The following is a 27,016-nucleotide window of genomic DNA, read 5'->3' as shown; positions in this document are numbered from 1 at the left end:
AAAATTAGTACCGATTTTAGTCAGATCCTGCCCCAATTCTTTAAAATCTTCTCCGGCAACAGTGTTAACAGGCCGGAAATCTTTGACACACACATGAAAACACAGTCGCTATTTATGTCTTGCTATGTATTACCGGGCAATGCTTGGCGAGAAGCGTTAGGATTAAATGTGTTGTACCGGATTTATTGTATACGTTGACTGTGCATTTCACGTTTCACAGGAAACATACTCTCTCTGCAGTAAGTTCTTCCAAACATCAGAACTGAGCCCATCTCTCTTGATTACTTATTCACTGATTTGAATATTAGCCATAATGCTGTCCAACGATTCACGTGGCATGGTAAACTTCAGCTTCAAATTTATGGTGAACTCAACGATTCCGTCATCCTTTCATACCTCCATATTACCGGGCGAGTTGGTCGTGCGGTTAGAGGCGCGCGTGTGTGAGCTTGCATCAGGGAGATAGTGGGGTCGAATCCCACTGTCGGCAGCTCTGAAGATGGTTTTCCGTGGTTTCCCATTTTCACACCAGGCAAATGCAGGGGGGTGTACCTTAATTAAGGGCACGGCCGCTTCCTTCCAACTCCTAGGCCTTTCCTATCCCATCGTCGCCATAGTACCTATCTGTGTCGGTGCGACGTAAAGCCACTAGCAACAAAAAACTCCATATTCCCGGGCATCAGTCTTTGTACACAAGGGCTTACTCATCTCTGGATGCCGGTCGGAGTGGCTCAGATGGTTGAGGTGCTGGCCTTATGACTCCAACTTGGCATGTTCCTTCCTCGCTCATTCCGGTGGTATTTGAAGGTGCTCGAATACTGCCTCGTGACAGTAGATTTAGCGGCACGTAAAAGAACTCTTGCGGGACAAAATTCCGGCACCTTGGTGACTCTGAAAACCACACAAAGTAGTTCGTGGGACGTAAAGTGAATGACATTATTATTATGTCTGGATGTCAATTCAATGTCGGCCAACGTCACTTCGAATATGGCCTGTCGAACAAATTGAAGCAAACTCGGGTATTTTATATTACTCTCTCTACTGATGCGTGATGGTGGTTGCATATGCAGCAAGGCACACCTTGATCCGTGTAGGTTCGAGCAATGCACGCCACTATTAGATTAGCAGTTTGCATTTATAATCACAACGAGCGCTAATGTGAGTCAATGTTTTGTTTCATTTAAGCACCAGTACGAGCGCTAATGTGAGTCAATGCAGAGTAGGTAGGTATATTCAACCCCCTCCCTTCGCCCGCAAAGGGTTTATTTAAATACTTATGTCTTTTAGTAAGCACATGCTTACAATGTACGCTAGATTACACATTTCGAAATACGTTTTCCTCTGTACGGAAAAGTAAATACGCTTGCGTACTTACGTTCTATTGCTTCTTTTGCTTCCGATCCCGAATTTCGAATACCTCCAGCTCGGCTCCCTCGAGGAGCTATGTATTTCCTATTCTTGTAGGCGTTTTAGCGGTTCCAAGTTCTCTGGTACGACGTTCAAAGTTGTAGGGTGCTTGGAAGGGTCTCATTATTATTTTTTTTTTGCTAGGGGCTTTACGTCGCACCAACACAGATAGGTCTTATGGCGACGATGGGATAGGAAAGGCCTAGGAGTTGGAAGGAAGCGGCCGTTGCCTTAATTAAGGTACAGCCCCAGCATTTGCCTGGTGTGAAAATGGGAAACCACGGAAAACCATTTTCAGGGCTGCCGATAGTGGGATTCGAACCTACTATCCCCCGGATGCAAGCTCACAGCCGCGCGCCTCTACACGCACGGCCAACTCGCCCGGTCCTCATTAATTTAAAATTATTTTCATCTTTATTCATCACTAAATTTCTACTTTAATTTATTAGTGTAGATTACCCTCTTATCATCTCGAAAATTTGAGGTGAGATAAGATGAACATTCAGGAATCGTTTAAGCCCACAAATACTACAGGTCCATTGCTTTGCAAATAATAGTTCCCTACTCCGTTAAAAAAATTCTCAACCTTATGTACATTCGCTGTTTTGCTTCTGAGCCTCAATTTCGTATTCCCTCGTAGCTCGACTCCGTGGAGGAATTTCGTGATTCCTTTTCATATCATGAGAATATCAAGTTCTCAACTACAAAGATTTAAGTCTCTACGGTGCTTAGAAGTGCCTCTTTATTTCATTTCAACACCTAGGCCCTGATTAAAAATCTTATAGTAGTCCTTAAGAGTATGGTTCATTATCTGTATGGACAGTGTTGCGGCCGTCGGTTCACCGGGTTACGGGTTCGATTCCTGGCCGATTCGGGGATTTTAATCGCCTATGACTGATTCTTTTGGCATAAAATTATGTTTTAAACTCTCATAATATGTTCACACATTCGTATTTTACAATGAACCATTTCTAATAATACCCTTACTATTCCTCATTTGTTTCCGAATGACTGCATTTTAGCAAACAATACCACCAATACTAAAACATAACTTTAAGCATGTTTAAGTCAGTTCTCTATTTTAACCCTCATGAGAATGTGGAGTTCACGGGAACGAACTAGATAAAGAAATGGAGAAAAAGTCCTAAATTTACTCATGAACTCAATATTTATTTCCCCCTTGTAAAAGTGGGAACAGAGGATAACGACTGGTACCTCAAGTACTCATTTTGTTCAGTCTTCTGTGACAGGCAGATGCGTACAATGCTGAAATGCAAGATATATTAGACTGTCGTTAGACCTTTCTTCATTCACGGCCCTGAATATTGAAGAAGGCATAAGAAGCACGGTCAGTAAATGAAGGTTACGGAGATGTGGAGATGTGGATGCTGCGATCAGTAGGGGCGATTGGGTATTAGAAGTAGAGGGGGGGATTATGCACCGACAACAAGAAGTACACGGGTTTGTGAGATATAGCGGGAAGGGTATATATATCAAAACTGAAAAAACAAAAACAAAATGGAAGTTCTTTGACGCTCTCTGAGCGAATTTCTACAGAGAGGTAAAGGTTGACGACCTATCAACTTTCTTGCGGTAATAGTAGCTTTTTGAGACTGATTCAATACTGTACAATAAAACACTCACCAAAAGAACAATATTACAATCGTATTACAATTAAACAGAAGTACGGTGTAAATATACGCTTAAAAATCCTTTACGCCGCGTCGAACGACTTTTTGTGCTTATTTCCGCTAATAATTTTCGTGAAAATTAAATAGAATATAGGCAAGAATTAGCTGATTAGACAACAGTGTTGTAAAAATTGCTTTCTTTAAAATTATTCCTACCGGGCGAGTTGGCCGTGCGGTTAGGATCGCGCAGCTGTGAGCTCGCATCCGGGAGATAGTGGGTTCGAACTCCACTGTCGGCAGCCCTGAAAATGGTTTTCCGTGGTTTCCCATATTCACACAAGTCAAATGCTGGGGCTGAGCCTTAAATTAAGGCCATGTCCGATTCCTTCCCATTCCTAGCCTTTCCTGTCCAATCGTCGCCATCGGTGCGACGTAAAGCAACTAGCAAAATAAAATCCTGCAATTCCTCGTTTCAGCCGGCTAAAATGGAAAAAAGACTGATATTTTCTCCGAGAGCTCTTGCCATCCAGGAACCAAGGAAAGGAATTGGAGGTCCTAGACCAGAGATGATGAACCAATGACACGCGTGCCACTGGATGAAATGAAATGGCGTATGGCTTTTAGTGCCGGGAGTGTCCCCGCCAGATTCAGCTCTTTTGATTTGACGCCCGTAGGTGACGTATAGGGGCTGCCTGGCAGAGGCGGTAAAGACGTGCTCTGTTCGCCCGAAAGGACGTGGGTTCGAATCCCCGTCAGGAAGTCGTAAAATTTAAGAAACGAGATTTCCACTTTCGGAGGTGCATATGGCCCTGAGGTTCACTCAGCCTACACCAAAAGTGAGTGCCAGGTTACTTCCTGGGGTCAAAGGCGGCCTAGCGTAGAGCTAACCACTCTACCCCATCACGTGACGAGGTTAACAATGGTGGAAGCCTTTACCTTCCACCCCTTCAAGGGCCTTCATGGCCTGTACGGAGGTGACTTTGCTGTTTTAGGTGACGTATGCCTCGTGATGAGGATGAAATGATGATGAAGATGACATATACACACAACCCCCATGCCTGCAGAATTAAGCAGTCTACATTATTAAGCAGTTATGGTTAAAATTCATGACCCTGCCCAGAATCGAATCTGGGTCCCCTTCGACCACGCGGACACGCCATCTGTGGCACGTCACACAACATACTAACACATTTGAATGTTTATTACTTGTAATAAATAGGTCGAAAATCTACCAGCATAACGAATTTTAATATTACACTTTAATAAAGAAGTAAGTTACAATTTATTCTATACCCATATTTTTTTACAAATGTTATTATGTTAAAGAAAATATCTTATTCTTAAAACGTACCTGTTTTTATTTTATTGTATTTTTATTTTCATACACCGACTGAAGGATGCATATGTCCTTTTTGTGGGGAAATATATCCTTGATTCCATTTTGTTATGTTTAATTGTGAAATGAATTTATGTGTACATTTTATTAGTCGTTGGCTATACTAACATTAAAATAAATAAAAATTCCTGATTTTTAATGTAATGTTCAGTAATGTTTAAAAAATAAAATCATGAAACATTCAGTGGAATGAATTTATGTGCAGTGCAATCTAATACCTACGTCAAGCAAGGGGTTTCATGATGATATTAAAGGAAAATAACCGGGGGCACACCAGAAAGTAACAGTAATGGATATTAGTATAACTTGGAAAAAATATTTTCTAATCCGTGGGTAAATAATGGGAATATAGAGCTCGACGAGTATTATTATTTTTATTTATGTAGTTATGTCCCAACTTTATTCAGTATCAATCGTAGTCGTATTGTGTGTGCGGTTATGTCATGAATAATCTGCTGTATGTACATTAATATGACTTTAATTAATGTAATAACACGTAATTAACAGTATGCAATTTATTAATTTATTATTACCTGTATATATCCACTGCAATATTGTGCAACACACGGTCATAGTCTGGAACAACGTATCTTTAGCTCTACAGTGTTACAGAAAATTCCGTTCATTGTAAATAGGTTATCGGAGACTCTCGAAATTACGAGAAAATATGTGCCATATTCTTCTAGAAGCCTGGCCAGGGAACGTATATAAAGGGGCAGTCTTGGGAGTTGAGTGGAGTTATTTAACAAGAGTTGTTTTAGTGGGAGTTATGACTGCAGGTCGTTAATCGAGTATGTGAATTCATGTTGTGATTGGTACTAAGATCATCGACATGCTATTGTGGCAATCTTCTTCTTCGACTTCCTCGTAGTAGTATTTTTGTTTCAAGATGGAATTTCATTAGTGCGTGTGTGTGTGTGTAAATAGCTCGTAAATAAAACAGTGTACACAACTGACAGATTTTTGTGAGCGTCTTTGTATCTATATCAATTGACACGCTAGTCGGAAAAGGTTTGCAATCCCTGTCCTAGAGCAACGTGGTGGCGAACAGCCGAAAAAGCTTTTAGGAGAAACGGCGTCCGCCTCTGTGGTGTAGTGGCTAGTGTGATTAGCTTCCACCCGAGGAGGCCCGGGTTCGATTCCCGGCTCTGCCACGAAATTTGAAAAACTGTACGAGGGCTGGAACGGGTCCACTCAGCCTCGGGTGGCCAACTGTGTAGAAGGGGTTTGTTTCCAACATCAGCCATTCTCGAAGTGTTTTTTCTCTGGTTTCCCACTTCTCCTCTGGGCGAATGGCGGGACGGCACCTAATTTAAGATCACAGCCGCTTCCTTCACTTTTCTTTGTCTATCCTTCCAGTCTTTCCATCCCCCCATAAAGCCCCTGGTCAGTATAGCAAGTGAGATCACCTGGGCGATATACTGGCCGTCCTCCCCAGTTGTATCCCCCCACGACGCAAAGTCTCACGCTCCAGGACAATGCTCTTGAGACGGTAGAGGTGGGGTACTTCGTTGAGTCCAAAGAAAAAACCAAGCTTGGAGGGTAAACGTATTAAGAAAGGAGAAGGAGGAAGAAAGAGAAACGGCATTCAGAAGAACCAGCCCTGAATAACGCTCCATTAAGGACACACCGACGGCCAGAAAGGAATAGGAAGAATAATAATAAGAAGAAGTATTTCCAACTTTAAAATTTCTCTCCTTTAAATTTCAGTTTCAGTGACTTATCAACATGTTTCTGTACGCCTTTCGTTATAGTTGTGAATTTCGACATCAAGTTGTACCACTGATAAGGAATCATGAGTGTGTTAACGCAATTCCTTCTAAAACTAGTTCCTTTTACCAGAGGGTAGTGTCATAGATGATGATTAAGAAAGAAATGACTAATACTTTATATGGCAGTTGCTACTCGACAAGTTGTGACACACACAGTTCTAATTAACACTACCGCCACACCTCAGTGGAATGTCTCACATTCTCTCGGTCCATTGGTCCTCACACATATCCATATAGGGAGACCTTTTCTGCATGGTTGCATGCATTATATACCACAGAGTCAGCAGAATGTCAAGAGCTAAACTGTTCCGGATACTTGGTGCTGTTCTCTAAATTTATCTTCCGCTCTTTGATTCCAATCAAAAGCCGAGGCGGCAACAGAATATGTCTGGCTTTGAGCTATTATGGATGAACACGACGATTCATTCTTGCGAATGGTTGTGAAACCTGTTCCTTTCTTTACTTTGAAGGCTCTGTATACAGCAGTGGCGGTTTTTTTCATCTGATTTATTTACATGTAATAGGTAATACATAAAATGATTTCAACTGTTTAACAAATGAACACACAACAGGAAACGTCTTTACAACTTCGTATTGCCTAATGTTCGTTGATTATTTGAAGTCTCAGAATATCACAATAATGCCCATCTGTACTTGACAAGAATTAACAAGTAACAAACGAATGAATCACACAAACGTATATCGCATTTTTATACAGTCTATCTTAGTTTGTTTCTAAATTTAGTTTTTTTTTTTTTTAATTTAATCTTGGCACTTCCAGCACTTCACACTTACAGAACACTACTTAGCTGCTCTATATATTCTCCCAACCATCGCTTCCTTTGCGGACATTGAATGCACATTAAAACATAGTCACTTATCTCAGACATTCTTTCGAGGGCACTGTAAGGCTCAGAAGATTTCAGCACACAGTCGACGTAACAACCTAACAGTAACACGACGGCACTATTCAGTTACGGAGGTCGTAAACTAAATACAGGGCGGGTCACCCATTCAGGTGCGATGTATGTATTCGGACGTCCGATGATACACTTTAGCGTCTGTTTAAATTTATTCCATGTCAGTCGAATCTGCGTACAAGTTGTAAGTCGGTGTTGGATTGTATCTGTATGTTGACAGAAGTTGCACAAGTGATGAAGTCTGCTATTTGTCGGTATAATGCCATGGATTACTTTATACCAGCTTTCTTTTACAGTGTCTGGAAGGATGCGATGGGAGATATTCCTCCATGCTCCATTCCACTTGATTACCATAGCTGCTTTTGTTATGTGTGGGGCTAAATACTGTTGAGACATCCGGTGGGCTCTCAAGAACACATGAGCATGTGCACACCGGGTGCTCATTGATGGATAATTCAAAATCATTTCCATTGTTTCAACCTGTTATCAATAATAGATTGAAAACATTCGACTTATATCGAAGCTCCGTTACACTGAGAGATGTTCATTTTGACCATTGTCTCCGTTATAATACAAGGCCTAGAAATAGAGCGTGTAACACTCTATCGAATTGGTCACAATGAACTTCAATGCTGGACCGCTAGGATCACTTTCTTGCACCCCTTTTCACCAGGTTCGCGCCTTTAAACGTTTTCATTGAGTTGGTTGTGAATGTGTGTACTCTTCTGATGTTAAGAACTCGCAGTTACAGACGTGGTTTATTGCTGTGTTCCTTATTGTGATTCACGAGAAATGAAGAATAGTGGAATTTAATTTCACAAGTTTCCAGTGAATACCGTTTTTAAAGAACGGTGGCTTGTTGCTATTTCTCGCGGAGGAGACAAACAATGATGTCTCTGGGTTTCAACAGACAAATCTAGGGTATGGAGTAAACACTTCAAAGCAAAGACTTTAGTAGTTGTATCTGCCTAATAAAGTTCCTTCAATTTTTTGCGGACTTATTCAACATAAACAAGTCATTTAAAAATGTAGAAAAGATCTCAAGAGAAGAAAGTTTGAAATCGAGGAAAGTGATCAGAAGAAAGGGAAAGCACGTGTCAATTATTAAGGTGCTGTTAAAAATCGGTAACTTCGAAGCACAACTTACTAAGGTAAAGAAGGATGACGGAAATCTTGCGAGTCAAGTTTCTAAACTTCACGACGAGGCTGAGGGAGGTAACATGAGAGCAAATTTTTTGTTAGAGTAATTTAAGATATTTGGAAATAAGAAATTTAAATACCAGGAGACTAAAGTTAAAATTTGTGTGCTGTTACCATCAATATCACCAGCGGGTTATGGACTTTTCAGAACACTCGATATTTTGCATCTTCCTCATCCAGGAAACTTGAAACCGTGCGTCAGGTACTCAAAAGGGTAAACGGGAATAACTTTGCTAACTAAAGCCCGATTACTGGCAGAAAAAAATTTCGTTAGTCAATGATAACGAAAAAGCTGGTTCCCTTATAATAGATGAAATGCCCATAAAGCCGAGACTAATATATGAGAGGAAATTAGATATTACGTTTATCGGACTGAATGACACTGACAATTACGCTCATGGAATCGAAGATAGCTTGGCCAATTAACTATCTTGCGTTTTGTTCTCTTTCTACATTTTGCAGAATGCCGGTGCCTTTCTATTACACTTCCTCCGTTTCTGGCGTACAACTTGCAGAATTAATCTTGGATGCGTTAAACGCTGTTGAAGTGCGCGGTTTCCGAGTGATCAGAATTGTGACCGACAATTCCCAGGTAAATGTTTCGATGTTCGAAGCATTATGCGGAGGAAGTATTACGCATGAGGTACGACATCCAGAGGATGAAACTAGGCATCTGTTAGTAAGTTTTGATGCCAGTCACGTCGTAAAATAACGAGCGATTCCAACATTTGTCACGGGATCTATTTTTGTAAGCAATGCTACAGTTTACTACAATCATGAGTACCCTAGATGGATGAAAAAGATAGATGGCATGAAAGACGCGAGGATGTGTACATTCTGCAGCTTCCTGGACATATAATGTTCAACCTTACAAAACCCTTGCAAGGTAAATTACATCAGATCTGTTTGAAAAATAATTTATTGTAAAGTATTGGCTAGTATATAAATATGATTAAATTGTTTCAGGATCAACAGCTACAATGCCTGGCATTTCTGTAGATATGGTAGCAAGATGCTTCGTGCTTGTGGCAGAAGAACAAGTAGACCGAAGGATGTTTAGAACATATCTCTTCTCCAGACAGTGAAAGTACAACATTGTTTCCTACTCTTTTTCAAGATCGAGGATTCCTCAGATACCCGAAATCATCGTTTGTGGTATTTCTGCAGTGGACGATGCAATTTGTCACCTCTGCTGTGCAGTACTTACTCTGGCAGCAGTAAATGAAAGTTTGTACGTTTTCTGTGAAAGAAATTACTTGCGGAAATGCTAGTAAGAAGTGTAGAGATGAGAAACTCTTTTTCTACTCCACAAATTTCTGAAAACTCTAGACAACATTGCATCGAGTCACTTAAGTAGGAGAGAGAGAGAGTTTTTAAACTTGATAAAAAGCCCCTGAGTTGGAAAGTTTTAAAACTTTTGTGACCTATCCAAGCCAATGAAGCACCGCTCTATAAATAAGGTACTGTAAATACATCATCATTCAGCTCGCTTTATTTAGGATATACTGTAATTTCAGAAGGGGGCAAGAACGCGATCCTAGTGACTGAGTGGTGAACTAGGATGCCGCCCGTTTTGATAGTGCATTTCAAGGCTTTGTATTATACCGTAGGCAACGGGTTTGACTGAAAATGCAGCGAGCACACAGGATTTTGTGCTACGACCCTGAAGAATATGCGTAAGCGCAAGCAGATGACGTCACGGTTTATTCAGAGATATCCCCATTCCTTGTACAACCCTCAGAACAGAGATAGTACTACAGTTGACCAGAAGGGTCCGCCACCTGCTGTATTATTGTTAGGCGTTGCCTCACAGAAGTTACAAATGCATTATCATACCAAATATATCACTAGTAGACAATTCTGGACAGGTGTTTACAATCGCGGGAAGAAGTTTGCTTTACGTTGTTGGTGGAGAACCGTTTCAGGTGCAATTAATTTGAGTACCGGTAAATGTGGTCACATATTTTTTATGCTTATTGTCATACCTAGGTGAACTTCGTGCTATGCAAAAACTAAGAATAGAGCTCACATCTTTAATAATCGCTACAATACAGCATTGTAGCAAAGTTGCTGTAAATTTTACTTTCACCGAGCAGAGTAGATTCGGCTAACAGTGGCCACGTCTTTTTAGCTATGTACTCGGGAAGCGATGGGAAGGTTCCACTGTCGACTGTCCTCAGAATGTTTTCCGTGGTTCCTTTCTTCTCACTAAGACGAATGCCGAGACAGTTCCTTTGATAGGCTGATGTCGCTCCCCTCTTACCTTCACCGCAACATCCTCTCCCAGCTTGACAGATAAAATGTGTCCTCGATTATAGGAGTTCTACCATATTATGAGTAATAAAGCAACCATACAAAGTGTGGCAGTATTAAGACAGCAGTGGGAATTGATTGAAATTTCTTCATTTATTGTTTTTTTTTTTTTTGCTAGGAGCTTTACGTCGCACCGACACAGATTGGTCTTATGGCGACGATGGGATAGGAAAGGCCTAGGAGTTAGAAGGAATCGGCCGTGGCCTTAATTAAGGTACAGCCCCAGCATTTGCCTGGTGTGAAAATGAGAAACACCGAGCTCGATAGCTGCAGTCGCTTAAGTGCGGTCAGTATCCAGTATTCGGGAGATAGGTTCGAACCCCACTGTCGGCAGCCCTGAAGATGGTTTTCCGTGGTTTCCCATTTTCACACCAGGCAAATGCTGGGGCTGTACCTTAATTAAGGCCACGGCCGCTTCCTTCCCACTCCTAGCCCCTTCCTATCCCATCGTCGCCATAAGACCTATCTGTGTCGGTGCGACGTAAAGCAACTTGCAAAAAAATGGGAAACCACGGAAAATCATCTTCAGGGCTGCCGACAGTGGGATTCGAACCTACTATCGCCCGGATGCAAGCTCACAGCCGCGCGCCTCTACGCTCGGCCGACTTGCCCGGTCATTTATTGTTTGATTTTTGTTGTTGTTGTAAGTTTTTTATTTTGTTTTGACCGTTGTACTTGGAAGAATTCTGTTTTAGAATCTCCCTTTTTATGTGTTGCATCAAAATTATCACTTATCTGTGAATCTTAATATTTTTGTTATGTTGTCAAAATTTGTGAAACTACATGTACCTACACGCGCAGTTCTGGAAGCGCGTTCCTGTTGCGTGAATGAAGACTTTTATCGAACATTTTTCAGCAAGAACTTAAATATTTCCTCAGTCCACCAGCGCGCTAACACTGGATATTCGCTGCCACTTTCTGTATCTCTCTACAGCGAGCTATTTACCGGTGAAATTCATAGGAGGTAGAAATATTAGGGTCAAATTATGGGTGTGTTCAAATTGTGAATCAGGATGGGGAAGGCGCATTATAGAAAGGTGTGTGAGATTGAAAGGAAAGACATGTGGGGTGCAATGTGTCTCTTAGGTGTTCATCCCAAAGGCTCGTCGGGTTCTCAAAAACCACCTCCACTGTTTACATAGTTATAAAGAAACCACAAAATCCAGTAATGATGTAAAAATGAAGTATCCAAGCCATAATGAGGAATAATGTAATTTGTCATCGCTTTCCCCACTGGGTCAAAAAGTAGTAAATTGCATCTATCTTCTACCATTCGTAGGCACTAGCCGTGCTGCGAACGTCAACACTCAACAACACCCATACCTCAGCAGCTTCCGCAAATAAAAATTCGGCGGAAGCTACATTTTATTTTGGCCTGTCGAGAGAAAAGTACATGAATATTTCATCCATAAAAAAGTAACTGGCGTTCCCTGCTAGATTCTGGCAGTAACTACCTATAAAATTATCAGGAATATTATGCTCGAAGAGGCATGGTTCCTCCGCGAGAATTTTGTTTTTACAAATATGCATTTCTTAACAATCAATGCCGGGAGGACATTATTCAGTTCATGCCGTAAGTAAGAAAACACATAAATGATTCTAATGAAACCCTCTTGAAATGAAAGGAAGGGCTGAAAGGAATGACATTCCTCTTCATAGCTCAAAGTGCAATTTGATATCCAACACCAACCAAATCATTTTTCATTGATGCAAGCTCAGTAGTTAGGTGTAATAAAGTCGAATAACTTCTCTAATGCACCGTGTAATAGTATGTGTAGCCAATAATGTGACGCCATTATCATTATGCATTAAATTCGCAATTATTCAGTTGCATGATACGAAAGGTAATGGAAAATATGCAAATGCATTCAAAGCCGTTAAGACATTGAATACATCCGGGAGATCGTGGGTTCGAGCCCCACTGTCGGCAGCCCTGAAAATGGTTTTCCGTGGTTTCCCATTTTCACACCAGGCAAATGCTGGGGCTGTACCTTAATTAAGGCCACGGCCGCTTCCTTCCAACTCCTAGGCCTTTCCCATCCCTTCGTCGCCATAAGACCTATCTGTGTCGGTGCGACGTAAAGCAAGTAGCAAAAAAAAAAAAAAAATAGACATCGAATAACTCCAGAATCCACTTGAACCATATGGACGCAGTTTGCTGCTAGCGGTTCAGTTAACTACGATACTAAATTTGACGATCGTATTGGCACTTACTAAACGCTGAGCGAGAAGATGTTACGGTCCTTCAATTTGGCCATGCTATTATATTACTTGGGAAGTAGAGGACTGGGAGTTATCAAATTTATCAATATTTTTAAAGATCTCTTCGTCAATATTTTCCGTGTTACGCACCATGGACTATGCTATTTGCTTTACGTCGCACCGACACAGATATGTCCTATGGCGACGACGGGAGAGGAAAGGGCTAGGAGTGGGAAGGAAGCGGCCGTGGCCTTAATTAAGGTACTGCCCCAGCATTTGCCTGGTGTGAAGATGGGAAACCACGGAAAACCATCTTCAGGGCTGCCGGCAGTAGGGTTCGAACCCACTATCTCCCGAATACTGGATACTGGCCGCACTTAAGCGACTGCAGCTATCGAGCTCGGTCCATGAACTATGAAAGAATTGAAACCCCAGCGTTTGAATTATGTAAAATTCACTCATCATTCAAGAAATGACAAAAGTTTATATTCTGTCCTGAAAATTTGTGGATCATAGCCCTTTTCGTTTAACTTTTAAACTAATATAACTTATCCTTCTTCCATTTTTATAAAGTGACTAAAATATCTACTGCATTTTCTCAGTGCAAAAGAAAGTGTGCAGCGCCCATGTACTGTCAATTATTTTATCACAAGCAAAAGTTCCAACTGGTTTATTCTTTTCCGTCAATCCTCTTTGCGTTGCATTTTAACAGAAGGCACATCATTAAGCATTGTTTTAAAATATTATAATTTTACTTTCCACTAACTACTTTCGCAATTCTACGAGACGCTGAGGTGCCGGCAGGATTCCTTTTACGCGTGTTTGCTATTTGTTTGACGTCGCATCGACACAGATAGGTTTTTTGTTTTTTGCTAGGGGCTTTACGTCGCACCGACACAGATAGGTCTTATGGCGACGATGGGATAGGAAAGGCCTAGGAGTTGGAAGGAAGCGGCCGTGGCCTTAATTAATGTACAGCCCCAGCATTTGCCTGGTGTGAAAATGGGAAACCACGGAAAACCATTTTCAGGGCTGCCGATAGTGGGATTCGAACCTACTATCTCCCGGATGCAAGCTCACAGCCGCGCGCCTCTACGCGCACGGCCAACTCGCCCGGTACAGATAGGTTTCATGGCGACGATGGGATAGGAAAGGCGTGGGAATGGGAAGGAAGCGGCCGTGGGTTTAATTAAGGTACAACCCCAGCATTTGTCTGGGTTAAAATGGGAAACCATGGAAAACCATCTTCAGGGCTGCCGGCAGTGGGGTTCGAACCTACTATCTCTCGGATGCATGCTCACAGCTACGCGCCCCTAACCGCAGGGCCAACTCGCCCGGTATTCCTTTTACGTGGCAGTGAATCATCCGAAGGAGGCTGGCGTATATGAGCACCTTCAAATACCACCCGGCCGAGACGTGATCGAATCTGAGCACCTCAGCCTAGTAAACAAATTTCAATTCTATCAAGGAATAGAAGTAGTTTTAAAATTCAAATATGGGACTCACAAGATGGAAATTTTATTCTCTACTTGTTCAATCAATAGGGGAATAATTCAGAGAGTTTGGCTCTTGATGACTGGAGAATGGGAGGAGACATTACGAATTCCCTTGTAGGCCGAAGTATAACCAGCCAGAGACACAACGTTGTCCGGTGGTACACCGTGATGTGCAAGACGTGTCCACAAAGTATGATGAATGGACAGATATTGCACTGACAACATGTGGTAATACTGCGTGCATGTGACTGTGAAGAGGGGGACATCTCCAGAAACACCACGTAGCGTTGAACACATGGAGTTAAATCAGGTTAGTGTGCTGCGGCCAGTCGAACATAGTGCGTGTGAAGACTCATTCATAGAGCAAAGGAACAACGCATAAACATCAAGTTTTGTTACAAGTTGGGAAAACTTGCAGAGATGCACGCGATGTTGGTGCAAGTACCTAACAGACGGGTCGCGTCCACTTCTCTCTGAAACCAGACCTAATTACAATAAAACCCCCATCAGCACGAACTCTTCAGTGATCGCTCTGTTAATACACCAAAATAAAGAGTTTTGGTGCCGGACAGATTATTTCTTTTGGGAATTCCTATTGGTTAACACAAATTTAAGTTAACCCGAATGGCGAATGGTTTCTTTTGTCTACTCCCGTCCCACTATTTGCTACAGGAAACTGTAGTACCATAACATGCAATTGAGTTGGTTATTATTCCCTGTTACATATCTGGGCAATGGTGCAATAGCCGCCTGATCATTATAGCTACTCTGCGATAAGCTTCCTTACTGCGTACATCGTGATTGCTTCTTATATAGCAGTACTTGATTGGTTTAGTTCTGAATTGAGTGCTGAACAGTGTAGTTACGTGTGCTGCAGATTTTTAAAGCATGAATCTGTTTGGAGAGTGGGGTGATAATTCCGCGAGTGCCAACGCGTTACGGAGTTAAATATATTGTAGATCAGTTCAATACTCTGGCGTAAATGCTAAACAACAGACTATCTTAACTGACGAAAAAATCTTAGAGGAAATTATCTCAACGATGTGAGGTTTCATATCCTTCTGCGAGGCGGACGGCAAGCAAACTGAAATTTAAGCTTCACAAAGTCACAGTAGAGTTTAAGTCCGTGAGATCCAGGTACAAGAAATAATAATTGGAATTGGTTTCTTCAGGCTATCAGTAGTAAGAAATTGATTCCTGCATTCGTGCTGTTTTCAAATGAGGCATGATTTTCTTTGCATGGGTGTGTAACTTAACTTACTAATCTCTCTCATGTGTTCAGTCCGTAGATGGGTTTGCGGCAGCTCTCCAGTTGGCCTTATTCAGTTCAGCATAGCTTCCACATTTAACGTCTCCCATGATCTGCTGAACATACTGGATACGGCGTCTTCCTTGGTACGTCTTCCCTTCAATCATTCCTTCTAATATCAGTTTAAGCAAGCTGTCAAATCTTAGTATATTGTCCTAACTTTTATTCTCCTCCAAAGAGCATCAGTTTCCCCTGCCTTCCTATACACGTCTTCATGTGTTAGCCTATCTCCCCAATCTTTAACATTCGTCTGTATCACCACTATTCGAATGCAGTTAACCTTCTTTTCCTCATTCCCTATTGTCTAGGTTTTACACCCATATACGGCAACACTCCACACATGTCTTTAATAAATCTTTTCCTTGTAATCCAACGATGCTATTTGTGATAAATAGGTTTTACTTTTCACTAAATCAGCTTTTGCTTGACTTGTCCTAATTTTTATTTCCTTCTTACTTCTACCATGTTTTGTAACCTTGCTCCCCAGGTAATGAAATCCTCCAACGTCATCTAAAGTTCCCCCTTTCGTAGTGAATTTTACTTTTGAATCTTCTTCTCTGTCGCATATCATCACTTTAGTTTTCTGTTTATTGATCGTCATATTAAGTTCGTCTCCCATGATTTCTTCCAACTTTCCTAGCATGTAGCCTACTAAAGATCTGTTTCACTCTGTGCAACTATTGCAATGTTATCTGCATATCGAATCACATCTAGTGTTTCTCCACCTACCTTTATCCCCATATTCACTTCTTTTCTGGCTCTGTTCAGTAAATATTCAATGTAATCATTAAAAATTTTGGGACACAAAAGCACATCCCTGTTTCAACCCCTTCCTTACTGCCGCTTCCTCTTACTTACTTACTTACTTACTAATACGGGCTGCTATCAGGTGGATTATGTTTTCTGGAACGTTTTATGCCATAAAAGATTTTTTGGAAGGGTCAGGACTGACGGAGATGTTGACTGAATATTGTTATTGCCAGGTCCGTCAAAATCACCAAAAAATTATTGAAGGAGTGGCAAGAGGGTCTCCCTAGACCCTGCATGCTCTAAAACCAGCTAGCCAAAAGGACCGATGATCTAGATTTGGTCCCTTTAAACAACAATCACCATCATCATCATCATTATATTCCCTCAAACTGATCAGCAATAACTTAACAGTGACTGCCTTATCAGTTGGGATGTGTCCTAGCACTTCTTCTGACACTCAGTTCTGCCTGATGGTATTACTGTTGGAATTGTACAGAATCTAACCGGTCAACGACGAACACAACAGGTAGTATCGATATATAGAAAGAGCTTTCGAAGGAAATTTTCCAAAAGCAGCCGATTTCTTAGTGAATAACCTTAAGTCTCCTGTGTTTTGTGTTATGAAGAATAACGTAGAGTGCGTGCATACCACTGATGTTAGTCACAGGTATTTTTAGGTCTGTGAAGTGAAAGTACGTATAATATTTCGGAATTGTTACTGTGAATTAATATTAAACTGAGAGAGAAAGTTAAAGCCATGCAAGTCAATTGCTGTATAGAATAAATTAATACCAAGCTGACGATATAATTTCCATATTAATGTATCACAATTTCTTTCAAGGTAGACCTACTTGGCATCTACGCACCAATAGGACGATCTGGAACGCACTGGGGAACGGGTCATCACCTCTCATTTATAAGTATCAGTTAAACTCAATACATTCCAAGTCATTGTCATCTAGGTCATATGTTGCAGGACAAAAGTAGAGTGATTAATCACGTGAAGAATTATATTACATGCAAAGCCATAACAGGGCGAGAAATGAGTGCTGTATGCTTCCATACGTAACACCATCAGGCTTTTATACTGATTGTATAAGGTCTAACTGGTAAAAGTTTGCGGAACCTGTGAGAGACCTATCTAGATGTCTTATGGCCACCAAAATTGGCTCACTAGAATATCTATATTCCATATTTTCTAATCGTATCATTTTGCTGTTGATGAATACTAGTTTAGCGTACACCAAAAATCTCTGTTTTTCTCCTCATGGTTAGTTTACCGGCGAAATTAAAGCGACGAAAGAGTCATTCTAACAAAATCTGTGTTCTTAATATCTGCTATTGCTTATATGCAGCATAGGATCTTCCCACCTAGTTGACCTAGGTTCGATTTCTTACTTGATTACAAATCTGAAACAGGTCTGAGGGACTGGAACGGGGCGCGCGCACACTCCAAGAGACGCAATGCTGTTAAAAAGATAAGCGAGATCAAATCTGACACTTGGCCATTTTAGACATGGCATTGCCCCATCTCAAGGCAAGGAGAATCCTCGGCTCTTGCAATGAAATGAACCAGCTTTCCTACCGGTAGGATTTCGACAGCGAGGAGTAAGGGAACATCCACCTTTTGCGACTATATGGTTCCATACAACCAAGGCCGTACCGTCATAAAAAACATCAAAAACAACATCAGGATTGTCATTTTCAAATTACAGTAGGTATTAAAAGCAACGGAGGATGCTCCCCAACTCCTCGGCAAACTGTGCATAATCCAATTCTACAACCTCCGATTGCCTGGACATTGGCACTTTTACAAGATTGTCAATTTTGCCACACGTTTCTTTAAGAAAAATTAAGAAAAATTTTATTCGATGATTCGACTACGAATTAATGAGCATTTTTAACATACGTTTTTATATCCATGGTTACATCTACAACATCATAGGAATTTCATAACATCCTCAACTACAAGTTTTTGTATAATATTCTAAAAATCTCCTCAATATTGCGCGTACGCTGTCCAATTATTTGTGAATTAGACTCTAAGGAAGTTCTTTAAAATTCAACGTGCTTTTATGGAATATAACTCATGTCAACCATATTAAGTGTGTTTTAAGGAAAACCTTATGTTAAATGCATGTTAATCCTGGTATCATTCTGATTTATTAGTTTTGAGTTGATGATTCCAAGAGAATCGAAACTGGTCTTCGCTTAATAAATGTTACACAGTGTTGAATGGTGGGTCATCCCTCGCCTGATTCCTATTATATAAAATAAAATGAAGTCAGGTCAAGTCAAGTCAAGCCAATGAATAAATGAATGCATCAATCAATCAATCAATCAATCAATCAATCAATCAATCAATCAACCAATCAATCAATCAATCAATCAATCAATCAATCAATCAATCAATCAATCAATCAATCAACCTCTTTATTTTTTTGTAAGTTGCTGTACGTCGCACCGACGTAGATAGGTCTTATTGCGACGGTGGGCGAGGAAAGTGTTAGGAGTGGAAAGGAATCGGCCGTGGATTTAATTAAGGTATAACCCCAGCATTTGCCTGGGAAAGCATGGAAAATCATATTAAGGGCTACCGACAGAGGTGTTTAAACCCACTATCTCCCGAATAATGGTACTGGCAGCGTATCTCTAAGACCCCACTAAGAGCCCACGAAGTACAAGAGAGGAAGTTGCTAAGAAGTATATTAGGACCAACGATCTTATCAGATGGAAGGCATGGTACAAACCAAACCGTGAACTGTACGAATACCAAGAAACCCTCCAGATGACATCAGAAGAAAACGCCTGGCATTCTACGGACACATACATAGAATGGATCCCCACAGACGGTCTATAAAATCTTCAAAGCAGCCAGCAAGGGTAAAGCCACTGGATCGCTGTGGATCCAGCAGGTAGAGAAGGATCTGGCAGAACTTATTATTAATAATGCCGTCATAATTATCAATTCAATGATCAAAACGAGACCTTTCCTAACATCCGTTACATAAGATAACCACGATGGGACGAGGAAATGGCTCGATGGAACGCAAAATATTCAGAAAGGAATGAAGGAATACAGGGCCAACAGAAAAGACCATGGTACTATACCAAGAAGAAAGCAGCAACCAAGCCTACCATTAAGAACGCCAGAAGAGGCAAGAGTCAAAAACAACAACAGCACAGCTAAATCACAAGCACCGTGGTCCTCAGGCGGCCCGAACGAACTAAAAAAATTAAATAAATAAACACCGTACTGTCACTTCATTCCCAATCATAGCGTTTAATTAATAAAAAATACATGTGTGGCACAAATCAAGACATGATAGCCACACAAGTCACCCGACAACTTCAAGCACACCGAACCACCGTAATACAATATAGGGAAATATGCCAAAAATCTACTTAACCCTTCCCTACTAACTATTATATACAAGGGAAAAGTGCAGTGGTGGAATCATAAATATTAAATTCGTATTTAAGATAAATATCAAGATGTTTGCTAAAATCAGTTGGACCAGGGATTCACAACTTAACTTGCGGGTGAGCCGAATGGCAAATTTCTTAACGAAGGGTGGGCGACATTATTCCCATATTCAATCTCCCCCACCCCAACAAAACTAACACAAATACATCGACACTCCCAGCAGTCCCCAGTGGCTCATGATCTGAGAGGCTGGGAGTGCGTCCCCCAGCCAGTGCATGTCATTCTTTCCCTGCCTTTGGATATACTTTCCCCATAACCTAGCAATTTTCGTCTCCGTCTTTCTTGGTCCTTCATTTCTTCCACTCCGAAACTCTTAGCTTTCTAGTCGAGAATTTATGGGTATTTCTTTATGTTAGGTTATTTAGACTGGGACCGACCGACCGACCGACCGACCAACCAACCAACCAACCAACCAACCAACCAACCAACCAACCAACCAACCAACCAACAAACCGTCACAAAAACTGAGAAAATAAACCAGTACTGTGTAACTTTGAATAAGCGTACCAATTAGTGACATGTCTGGTCCTTTGCTTGAAGTCAAAGTGTTGAAGTGAGATTTGATTGAGCCAGCCTCAGAATGGAATTCAGGTATTCATCAATTATGCTGGAACGTAATTTTAATTCCATCATATTCATTCTTGAAAACTTTGTTCACAAACGTAGGTACTCGCAAACACGAACGAGTATTTTCTCGAAAATTTTAGGAAAGCCGGGAACTTATCAATGCTAAAAACCTTGTAAGCGTGAATGCAGTTTACCTCCGTTAACTTGTCCTTTTAATTGGGAACAACACTAGAATTCAATTAATTTCAGTTGTAGTTGCACAGGTTAATCACTGTAGTCAACCGAAAGGCACTTTTGAATAACAAAGAGAGAGCGAGACTTTGACTTGAGTTGAAGGGGGCGGGGATGAAAGTGTGCGCGAGCAATAGATGGAGCCAGTAAACTTCCTTTACTCTCCGCATATCACTGGCTCAAACTGAGACAGCTTGTTGTTTAGAAATCTGGTAATATCTTGTAAATTAGAGTTGCCTGTTGTACTTCTCCGTTCCTGTAATCAAATATTTATTTAGTGTATTTGAAACGTCTACCCAATTACGATATCCTCCGTCCAATGTACTTTGACCTGGTCAAAGGACGGGCAGCACATTTCTAGAAATTACAGAAATTACAAAACACCCATAGAGCTACAGTTCTGCATGCTTTGGACTACTAAGCGTCCAATGCTCAGCCTGAAGGCGATGCGTGGTCAGTGTTAAGAGTCCTCCCGGCCGTTATTTTTATATTTCTAGACTGGAATCGCTATCTCACCTCTATATAGTTCCTGATCTTAATCCTAATTTATTGGGGTTAGTAACTGATGTGGATTTATCCCAGTTTAAAGGTTGGATGTCCTTCCTAACATCAATCTTGTACCGAGGGATGTATTCAGTATTGTGCATTCCTGTGTTGGTTGGTGGTGTGGTGTGTTATTCGTAGATAAAGAGACGTTTGTTGAGACGAACACAAACATTCACTCCCCGATCCAGAGGCCTTAACAATACGACGTTAAAATTTCCGGTTTGGTGGTAGTTGTACCTGGGGCCACCTGAATCGTAGTCAAGTATATTGACCATTCAGCTACGTGGCTGAATTAACGCAGCAATGCTGTTAGAAACTATCACGGACTTTCATCTCATATTTCATCGTAATAACCTCCGAAATATTCTTCTATTGCTCGTTTTCCGATTCTGGATTGTGAATACATACCCCAAACCACGACGAACACCACTGGAAGGTGGGCAACCCATCTCACTTTAGAGCGTTGGCATGAGGCTCGCTCAATAGACTTTCGTTTCGTTCATATACACTTAGGTACTATGCCCCACGTACGTGTGGGGGATGGAGGTAGGGGGATTGGCTCAGTGTCTTAGCTGTGCTGGCCTCTCAGCCTCAGGTTTTCGTTGGGAAAGGAAGGTTTTTGTTTTACCTAACAAACCTCGCTTTCCCTTTGTTATACTTAGCACTTAAGTGAACCGTTCTGTAGGACATTTCAAAAATTTATCTCAGAGATTCAGTTAGATTTGACTGCTACTATGATTTGGTGGTTTCGTTTGTTTTTTTCCAATTTTTGATGGTTAGCGCATTCTTGTGGTGGAAGAAGCGCACAGTGGGATCAGCGCACAGAAAGAAAAAAAGGTCGCGGGTGAAGAGCACATTCAAAAGTTATTTTCTTTCTGGTGAATGCGCAATGGAAATTATTACCAGTACCGAGCATAAACATTGTATCTTACCGTATGGACATCACTACCGTGTTAGCCGTAAGACTGAAAATATTACTGAAAATATTATCCACTGGAGATGTGTGGAAGAACGCCATCTGAAGTTCAAGGGATCGCTAAAGACAATATTAAACAACTAAACTTAGAAAATATAATCTCATCTATACGTTCCCGATGTTGCAGAGTTTTAAGTTATGAAAACAATGTCTGTGTGCGTGAAGAGAGTAATGGAAGAACTGTCTACGGCAGTGAGTGCCGTCTACAAACAAGAATTTGGAAAATTCTATGGATGTTCGTACAGGTCATGAAATTTCCTTACCATCCAAATTCCCCCTGTACAGATGGTCCAAACGCTTTCCTCTTTCTTGCTTTTCTACATCTTTAATAAACGATCTTCACCAATTAGCAGTGTTCCAGATGCATACAGTGGTTCAGGCTTGATTACAGTGTTATAATGTCTTAATTTTGCATTTCGGGATACAGATTTTTATTAGATCTGCTCCAAGTGAGTCTGTATGCTCTTTGTAGTTTAAAGACCCTTTCTTTGTTCGCTTCGCGAGTGAGTCCTCAAGATTGAATGACTTCTCCCAGGTATTAGAATTGAGAAACTTGGGATATTTTGCCATATTGGGTTTTCATTGGTTGTCCAACTAGGTACCGAAAATTTCCTTCCATGTACTGAGTTTTCTGATATAAGATCTGGAGTCCTGTTCTGGATGAAATTTCATGGAGTTTTTCAATGGATGCAATCGCTTCCTCTCTGTTATTGGACAGTCTGCTAAGTCATCAGCGAAGGCCCAATAAAGGGGACAATCCATCTCCTTGTCGGACAATTCCCCTAAGACTTCATCCTTGGAGGTGGTGCCTGTTAGCGTCTGCACGGTTAATTCTCTTGTTTTCCTGTCTACTTTGAAGTTATATGCCTTTTTGAAGTCCACAAAAGTAATCACAGTGTACCTGATTTTACGAATTTGTAGGATGATCTTAAGTTCAAGAATCTGATTATTATTATTATTATTATTATTATTATTATTATTATTATTATTATTATTATTATTATTATTATTATTATATGTAAACTTTGCACATTTACTTTAAATTATTGTTTTAACTTCGTATACTTCGAAATCTACTTCTGATAATTTCATTTGTTGAGTGACTTGTCGAAATACTTCATGTGACTTATTTGGCTTTGTTAGGTACTGGGTAGAATTACAGCAGAGAAATTCAATACCATTTGAACCATCATCGCGAGAAACACCAAAAGTTTTGTTCTTGAGTGTCGTAACGTAAAGAAATCCAACCGCTTGTAGAAGAGAAGAGGGAACGCAGAAAACTATCGAGTGTGATGAATGGCATCACTAGATGCTATAGGTCAATGTTGGCATATCAGGACACTGACTGTCATGTCCAGACCAATACCAGAGTAAAGTGGTGGGCTTTATTGTTCTCCACATGTTAGTAAATACAATTCATTGTCAATGGAAACCAACAACCTACTGTGTCACGTGAACTTTATCGTTTTATGGTCCGTCCGTGAAAGCTAAAAGCGTGGACACTAGCACCTACTGTTATATAACGTATACGTCACTGATAACGTCTAGTGAATAGAAAACAGACTTTTAAATAATGACTAAAAATCCAGTCCAACATATTTTACTTCTTATTTCTACCTCGTCTTAATGTAAAAACAGTTTTTATTTGCATCCCTTTAGGATCCTTGACTTATTTTTAAATTCTATAATTTCTCTGAATTGCCTGCCTGCCTTTCTGTAATTCAGTCAAAGAACCACAACCGCGGAGCACGTTGAAATAATAATAATAATAATAATAATAATAATAATAATAATAATAATAATAATAATAATAATAATAATAATAATAATAAATAATTTTACCGGGTGGTACACCTCTACGCCGCACATTTAAATCTTGCGCCTAATAGAACTCCTCTACTGGAGGAACAGTGAACTTGAAACTGGACCAACTTACAAATTTACTCAGAAGATGTCACTACAGAAATATGATGTAATTTTGTTACTGTGAAATTTCCAGTACTGTGTGAATTTCCACTTGTTTTCTTTGCCCTTTATCAAGAAGTTTGATCTTTCTTCAACAGATGTCACTACAAAAACTATGATCATGCACCCTGGTGCGAAGTGGATGAACTTTGATTTAAAGAAGTTTTGTATTCATAAGTTTTTTTAACTAAGTAATGTTACTTATTTTTGGGTTGGCGATATTTATCTTTTCTTTCCGCCAGTTTTTAATTTAGCCAATCACGAATTTCTGTAATTAATTTTCCGCCTATCACAGGCTTATTCCTCGAGTTTGAGTGTAACTTTTAAATTCACCAATAAAGTGAGAGGGTGTGGCTGGTTTATTCATGAAAGGTCTCGAACTTTCCCCGAGGGTTTATAAATTGCGGATTTTCACGTCACTTGGCCATTTGATCGCCATCTAACTTAGTGTGTGTTTCAAGCAGGAGGCTGGAGGCGCCTCTTTCATCAGGCAGCAGTTCTTCAGCAAGGTAATGGCCAATTAATATCTTTATTTCTTGCTAGCTCTGCAGTTTAACCCGAGGGAGAGATTGGAAGCTTTAACTATGTAACCTACTTTTCTGAAAATGTAACTTCTGCCGGCTTTTGTAATAACTTCATAAAATCTTTAACTGTAAATCGGGGATAGAAAGTGATGTACCCTCTCGAGCTCCCCTCTATCTTGTTTCGATGTGACTACGTTTATTGCTGTTTTTCATCCTGTAGTGTGGTAAATTACTTTCTTATACGAGTCACCTCCATAGTTTGGGAATAGCCCCTGTTTCATCGGCTTAGTGCCCCTTAGGTTTTAAGAATGCATATTTAGGAGTGTAAGTACACGCCTCCATTCAATTTGTGTTTCGGGCCATTTACTTAACCTGTTCTTTTCCGCTACGGCCCAATAGGTTGGGTACTAGATAACCCTATTTCAAATTTGTAAGTTGTGCCTTGATGGCAAGTGATTGTAATTTTCTGATATCGCCTTGAATAGGCTTGGAAAACGGAGAGCACGTTAGCTCTTTTTCAAGTGTTGTAAAAGTGCCTCTAGGAGGCTTGATATTGTAAATTACGGAGCTAGTGCTCCATGTATAAGGGGATTTCTGCCCTTGTGTAAAATTGTGCTCTTTTGTAAATTTGAGCTGAGTGCTCAAGAATTGTGAAGCGAGAGGCTGGAAGCCTTGATTACTAAACAGTCACTAAAATTTGGACTTTCTTGCTTTGTCTAAACTATTTCATGGTACCTGATATGTCATTGTTATCTCACTAAGTGAGAATTTGTTAACTTGTTGCTTTTCGAAAATATAACCTTCAATTTCAGTTTAAATTCTTTCTTGACATAGTAGTTAGACCTATTCACCCCGGCACCTTCTTTCACCTCTGCGTTCCACGAGTAGCCCCGTAATAATAATAATAATAATAATAATAATAATAATAATAATAATAATAATAATAATAGACACGAGTATCTTGCGCAGGTAGAAGCTAGAAAGATGGGTTATTATAGAACTTCATAGAAAGTACTAGAAACAGAGCAATGACGAGAACATTGACAAACTAATTTAAAACTCATAGTTGTTTAGGGGAGAGTTAATTAACAAAACTGAGGGATACAACCAGGCGATCAAAAGTAAAGTGATCTCAACAAAGAGTTATAGGAAACAAATCCTTAATGACCCCACTACTAAGAATGACGAGTGCAGGAAATGCAACAGCAGCCCAGAAACCATTGAGTACATCATCAGCAACTGCAGATTACTAGCGCCATCATCGTACGTTGACAGACAGAATGATGTGGCCAATAATATACATGAAGGAATTGCCTAGACCCGATTCTTGATCCACAACAACGTACCTTAGTGCAAATACTCCCCACAGAGCGTACTGTAAAATAAAAAAATTGAACTCTACTGCGATCGCACGATACAAACAGATAAAACAACTCTGCACAATAGATCGTATAGATCGTATATAACTTTAACAAACAGAAAGAACCAACAACAACACTGACATCGCTGTCCCGAACGACCACAAAATGATACAGAGATACAGGGAGTAGATCGAAAAATATTCTCTGACTATGAAAGTAGCAACGATCTGGAAATAATAGAGAGTGACGATTCTCCCTCTGGTTTACACCAAAATAATTTCCAGCAAACTTAAAAGATACTACAGCTCCCTGTCTACACTGTCAGTGTGGCATAATCGGCTGCAGTTTCGAAGACCTGTAACATCTTCAGAACATTACTCGGTGCTCAATATGGACCATAAATAGAAAAGGATGGAACCTCTATAACGAAGAGAATAATGAAAATATATATATTTATGTCAAGTATGATTAAGTTCTTATAAGTAAAATTTCGAAATACGAACTATATTACCGACTATAACATTGTGAAAATACAAATAAGTAAATAAATAAATAAGTAAGGAAAGAAGTCAATCAATAAATCATTCAGTAAACGACAAATATGGCTATAAATAAATAAATAAATAAATAAATAAATAAATAAATAAATAAATAAATAAATAATAAATAAATAAATAATGTCCTCGCTCAGGCCATGGATGCCGTGGAGGAATGACAGACGAATGCTTCAGCTAATCGTACCTTTTGAAGTAGGTAGAATAGAGTATTACTAAGGCGGTCGTAGTTCGAATCCCGGCCAATGCATGTAGAATTTTTGAAATGTGTTGGAGGCAATGATTATTGTCTGAAGGGAAAGTAAAATTGGACAACCATGCTCTCTTAATGCTAATCACAGGGAAAATGGAGGAGACCGACACGGCGAAGAACGAAGGTAACTGCAAAAGAATGCGTAGTGCCACGAAG

The sequence above is a fragment of the Anabrus simplex genome, chromosome 3 (assembly GCF_040414725.1).
Source record: "Anabrus simplex isolate iqAnaSimp1 chromosome 3, ASM4041472v1, whole genome shotgun sequence".
In the NCBI taxonomy this organism is placed as follows: domain Eukaryota; kingdom Metazoa; phylum Arthropoda; class Insecta; order Orthoptera; family Tettigoniidae; genus Anabrus; species Anabrus simplex.
The sequence above is the reverse complement of the archived record's forward strand: the minus strand, read 5'-3'. Positions refer to the sequence as shown.